We start from the raw sequence: 6033 nt of genomic DNA, 5'->3' as shown, positions 1-6033 counted from the left end.
GAAGGTTGTGCTCCCAAAGTATAGTCTCAGAAATTTATTTCTCAAATTGAGTCCTTTGTTTGATATCCAGTCTTCTTTCAGCCAAGAATTCCCTTTTTATCAGGGCTAGTCTGCTTCCATTATTGGTTATTTTGCTACCTATGTAGTAGAATTCCTTAACGTCATCTACTTTGGGACCATCAATCCTCATGTTAAGTGTCTTGCTATTCTCATTACTTCCGTCTTTCAATCCATACTCTCTAATCATTAGACTGTTGATTCCATTCAACAGATTATGTAATTCTTTTTCACTTTCACACACGATAGCAATGTGATCAGCGAATTGTCCTGATATCGTTTTACCTTGAGTTTTAATCCCGCTCTTGAACCTCCCTTTCATTTCCATCATTGCTTTTTCGATGTACGGATTGAACAATAGGGGCGAAAGACTTCTTTCCTGTCTTACATCCTTTTTACTCCGCGCTCTTCGTTCTTTGTCGTCCACTCTTATTATTCCCTCTTGTCTTTTGTACATATTGTAGTATCACCCATCTTTCCATACAGGGTAGCCCCATTTTTCTCAGAATGTCCAACATCTTGCACCATTTTGCATTGTCGAATGATATTTCCAGGTCGACAAACCCTATGAACGTGTCTTGAGTTTTCTTTAATCTTGGTTCCATTATCAACCGCAGCGTCAAAATTACCTCTCTGGTGCCTTTACATTTCCTAAAGCCAAACTGATCGTCATATAACACATCCTCAATTTTTTTTCCATTCTTCCGTATATTATTCCTGTCAGCAGCTTGGACGCATGTGCTGTTCAGCTGAATGTGGGATAATTCTCTCGCTTGTCAGCTCTTGCAGCCTTCGGAATTGTGTGGATGATTTTTTTCCGAAAGTCAGATGTTATGTCGCCAGACTGATGCATTCTACACAACAATGAGAATAGCCGTTTTGTTGATTTTAGACATTCTTATGAAATGTTATCCATCCGTTCTACCTTCTTTGATCTTCAATCCTCCAGAGCTCTTTTATATTGTGATTCAATTACTGGATCCTCTCTCTGTTCTACGTAGAGACCTGTTACTTATTCTATCATAAAAATGGTTCAAATGGCTCTGAGCACTATGGGACTCAACTGCTGCGGTCATAAGTCCCCTAGAACTTAGAACTACTTAAACCCAACTAACCCAAGGACATCACACACATCCATGCCGGAGGCAGGATTCGAACCTGCGACCGTAGCGGTCGTGCGGTTCCAGACTGTAGCGCCTTTAACCGCTCGGCCACTCCGGCCGGCCACTTCTTCTATCACGTCAGACAAATCTGCCTCTTCATACAGGCCTTGAATGCACTGTTTCCACATATCCGCCCTCTCTTCTGCACTTAACAGTACAAATTCCCGTTACACTCTTAATGTTACCACGCTAGCTTTTAATTTCACCGAAGACTTTTTTGACTTTCCTGTATGCTGAGTCAGTCCTTCCGACAACCATTTCTTTTTCTATTTCTGCACATTTTTCATGCAACGATTTCGTCTTAACTTCCCTGCGATTCATATTTATTTCAGTCCTAAGCGACTTCTAATTCTGTATTCCTAAATTTCCGTGAAAATTTTTGTACTTCCTTCTTTCATCGAATAGCTGAAGCATTTCATCTGCTACCCACGGTTTCTTCGCAGTTACCTTCATTTTACCTATGTTTTTGATTCCAACTTTTGTGATTCTCCTTTTTATAGACGTCCATTCCTGTGACGTCACACATTAATAATGTCAGGAGAAAATGCTGCATTGCAGAACTGTTCTTTAACCCGTAATATGCGCGTATTTCTTGAATTATCATACAATGCTACTCGTTTGACGTGTGTTATCGGTATATTTTCTTCGAAGATCACTCTACTCTACTTACTAAGCGTTTAAAATTGTCTATATCTTAGAATGGAAAGGTGCGTATTTGGAGAAAATCGGTAGAGTTATATCAAATAGCTTTAAGAGGAGGGTGTGCTTAGACAAAATATTATGACCTCTTTATTTAGTAGTGATTCAGTCATATACTGTGTTTTCAACGTGTATTACCTCGTAATTTCTGTAAACGTATAGTATTTACTGTTAGTCGTTTCCCTTCCTGTTGTTCTCAGACATGGAGCGAGGCAAATACGACGTCTATATGCTTACATGTTTGCTATTCTTTCTATCCAGTCTTCGCGAAATGTACTCTGGCAGTGCAATCATTCTGCACTCAGCCGCATGAAATTCAACAGCCGTTTTTATTCGCGTTGCACATAAACTGCATCAGGTTACACGGAAGTACGCATATTCAAAACGATTGGTGAATAATATCACGTTACTGGAGTTGCACGCCTTCAGACATACTTGAGCTATGAAAATCTATTATATTCATCTGCAGTGTCTGTTGGGTAATTCTCTATCTGCCTATAGCTTTAAATGTATACCCATAAACTAGGAGAAGATATTTAACTTACAAAGATGCTATATTTTAGCTAGAGAAACATCTTTTTCTCTTAATACAAGAGGCAGTTAAATAGTTAAAGAGTTACAAGATACTTCGAAATTCTGCATCAAGACGGAAAACACCAAATTTGCGTTCTAAGGGTGACAGATCCAAAGGCGCAACTCTCTTCTTTGGTGCACTGTAAAACATGTTTTTAGGTAGTAGAATGAAAAAGTGGTTGGTGATTTGTATTAAATGTATATTTCTGCATCAGCGGTATCAAGGCTGTTCATCATGTCCTTTGATGTGTTGCCAACACCTTCATACCCAGGCTACTCCAAGGGTAAGGGTCCCCGTCATCATCTGTTGCATAGTACTTACAAACCCAGAGACGTTATAGAAACCCTCTGTTGCGTTGACTGCACATGCCTAAGCTCTGCGGCAGGGTTACGCCGCTGATACACCAGGCAGGGGAGAGGGTGTTTGGACGCCGATAGCTCGTCGGAGGCAGGGCGGCAACGTCATCTACTTGGCACCAGGTCGTGGCGGATGGAGTGCTGGGCTACAAGCCTCGGCGGACGGGCGCCTGTAACGTTGTTTTGCATCCGCTCGACAATCATAGCAAGAAGATAGAAAAACAAACCCGTCCGGTCATCCACAGGCCAGAGCGTACCCGATAATGGCTAGATAGACATAACTTCTCTAGAACTTTCTTCCCATAGCAGCATCAGGCACAATACAATCACTTGAAATTTTCGTAGGTGTCAATAGCTCTTAGATATTTTTTAAAATGTATTTGAGCCATCAGCTGTACAATTATCTCTTTATTGTCTACCGCTTTCTCTCCAGTGAAAATAATTATAATAATCAGAATCGGTAGAAAATAAACATAAAATTGTATAGGAGATGGCATGAATATGCTTTATTAAAAAAAAAAATCGTTAAGGCTGCTGAATATCAATTTCGAGAATAACCTCATTACACGAGAAGAATTTATATGAAGAATTGCTTATGCCACGCACTACGGCAATTTATACTTCGCTATTTTGTCAAAAACTGACATTTTGAGCCCATGGCTGTATACAAAATATAGGTAAACTCTTGCATAGAAGATTATAGCAACGAGCCACTTTTTACAATGCTATTTATTTATTTCAACAGTGCCGTTACCGGTTTCGAACCGATACGTTCATCTTCAGACAGCTAGTTAATTTTTGACATTACATTTCAAGTTATGTTTCCCCACTTGACGAAACCCCCTTGGGGTGGTGATGCCCTGCAACCAAACCAAGATGTGAGACAACATCTTCTTAATTGTAATTGTTCCTCACGACGATCTGAAGTGATGTAAACAAATTATTATTACTAAATGAAGATGTTTCAATTCTTACAATGGCGAATATTCTTCATTGTAAGTAACCGAAACATATTCAAATTAATAATATTAAGTTGTTTACATCACTTAAAATAGTCGAGAGGCACAGTCACAATTAAAAAGGCGTTGTCTCACACCTTGGTTTGGTTGTAGGGCATCACCACCCCAAGGAAGTTTCGTCAAGTGGGGAACAATACTTGAAATATAATTTAAAACGTGAACTTGCCGTCTGAAGATGAACGTATCGATTCGAAACCGGTAATGGCGCTGTTTAAATAAATAAATAGCATTGTAAAAAGTGGCTGGTTGCTGTAATCTTCTGTGTAAGAGTCAACCTATACCTCATACTTTTTAGTTGGTCAGGTGATAGTCACGTCACTTTTGGTTACGCTGTCTGTATTGTAGAGCTCAGCTACTTCTACCCCCACGTCTACATACATACTGTCGTTCCCCTTCCTGTTTCACTCGACGATAGAGTGAAGGAAAATTACTGTCTGTTTGTTTTCGCACCATCCATAATTTCTCTTAAATTGTCTTCGCAAAGTGTACTTTGGCTTCAGCAGGATTATTCAGCAGACAGCCGCAAATGCCTCTTTTCTTAATTTTATCAATGATGTTTCATGAAACGAACATAATCTTCCCTCCAGAGATTACTATTTTAGTTCACGAAACGTTTCCGTAATACCCACACATTGATCGAACCTACTGGTAACGTATGCAGCCGACACTATTAATCAAATTGCATTGCTTGATTGTTAGTTTCATGATGTGCGGTAGGTGCTGGTATCACACACTTACCAGAATCCTTACTACTCCTACGATACAAAAGAAACACTGTATGCGTCGCTGTCCCCAACATACTATTGACGTTAAGCGGCCGTATAATACCTACGAGTAATCACCTAGACGAATCTAAAATAAAATTATTTATCGTCTGAGTGACTTGTTTCGGGAAATGAATCCGATTGGCAATAGCGTTTTCGTGTATTATTCGTTGTGTGTGATGCAAAACATACACCAGGTCACAAGCAAGGAAACATACTCAACAATGGACCTACCTCAAACTGACGTTTCTTTTAGACATAAGGGATTACAAATGTTTATGTCCAATGATATTTGTCCAAATACTAACGCGGTGCACTTTACGGTGTTATACCCAGAAAAATGCTAAGGTTATAATCAAAGAATGCCTGTGAGAAGGGGCAGGGCTGTAAGGAAGGATCGACTTCAGAAGTTTTAATGTAAATATCGTTACGCGCAATACTATATGAGGAAGTCAGTGCAATCAAATTGAAAGTGTCTTCCGAAATGACCGCTTCTAGGATCTACGATTGTTTCCCGACAATCATTATTTTCGTATGCCTGGAGTCAGATGGGGGTTAACGTACACTCTACCATACACTGCAAGGTGGTAGGCGTGACTTAGGTACCTTGTATGTCGGTACAGTCTACACTGGTGTTGTATCCGAAAGCCACTGTATTTCGGTCATCTGTAGATCAAACAGGGGACGAATTCGGTCGGTGTCCATGTGGGGAGCGTTGAGATATACTCTACTATCATGCAGGTATTGTACTAAGCATAGTACAAATAAAAATTATGGGTCTCTTTTATCCAGGGAAAGGTGAGGCGGGTCTCATCTAGGTCGCTGTTATCTTGTTCCCTGACTGTTCTTCTACGAACTCGCCACACGTCGCGTGGAGGGATGGCCATGGCAGGGGTCCTGTCAAGGTCGTCTCACACGCGCCCTTCTTACTGCTAATACATCTTGTTCCCTCCTTGTAATGAATACATTTCCAAGTTAAGTAACCAAATCCTCTTCCAACATTCCGTGCGCAGTCTTGTTCATAGTTTTCCCTCAGTACCTCATTCGTAGCCAGCTCGTTTCGTGACTCACTTGTTTCGCATCTCACTTATTTCACATCTACCTTTGATTGTTACAGTTTAACTAGATAAGCTGATGACAGGCAGCTGTGCTATTGTGCATTTCATTATGACCGTTTTAGACCTCACAATTAGACCATCATCTCGGTGATTGTCATACATCATATGAACATCGAAACAGTTTTGAAGCTACAACGCCATCTCAGTGTAGCGTTATGCGCTCAGAAGATGGCGAAATGACCATAAAATTCACAAATAGTAAATAAAACGTTTATCATGATGATGGCCTAAAACCGGTAATTGTAGTAACATAAGAAAGCTGCGTAGTTTTAATTTTTCAAGG

The 6033-nt window shown here is 40.2% G+C and overlaps 1 non-coding gene across 1 annotated transcript; it reads right to left on the bottom strand.

Moving 5' to 3' along the window:
• Window positions 1-1194: 1194 nt before the first annotated feature.
• On the bottom strand, window positions 1195-1278 carry Trnas-gga (transfer RNA serine (anticodon GGA)). The gene is given in 2 exon segments: window positions 1195-1229; window positions 1239-1278. It is a non-coding gene; the product is annotated as a tRNA-Ser (tRNA).
• Window positions 1279-6033: the final 4755 nt, after the last annotated feature.

Source organism: Schistocerca serialis, chromosome 4 (genome assembly GCF_023864345.2).
Source record: "Schistocerca serialis cubense isolate TAMUIC-IGC-003099 chromosome 4, iqSchSeri2.2, whole genome shotgun sequence".
Lineage (NCBI taxonomy): Eukaryota > Metazoa > Arthropoda > Insecta > Orthoptera > Acrididae > Schistocerca > Schistocerca serialis.
This window is presented reverse-complemented; position numbering and strand designations above follow the sequence as displayed.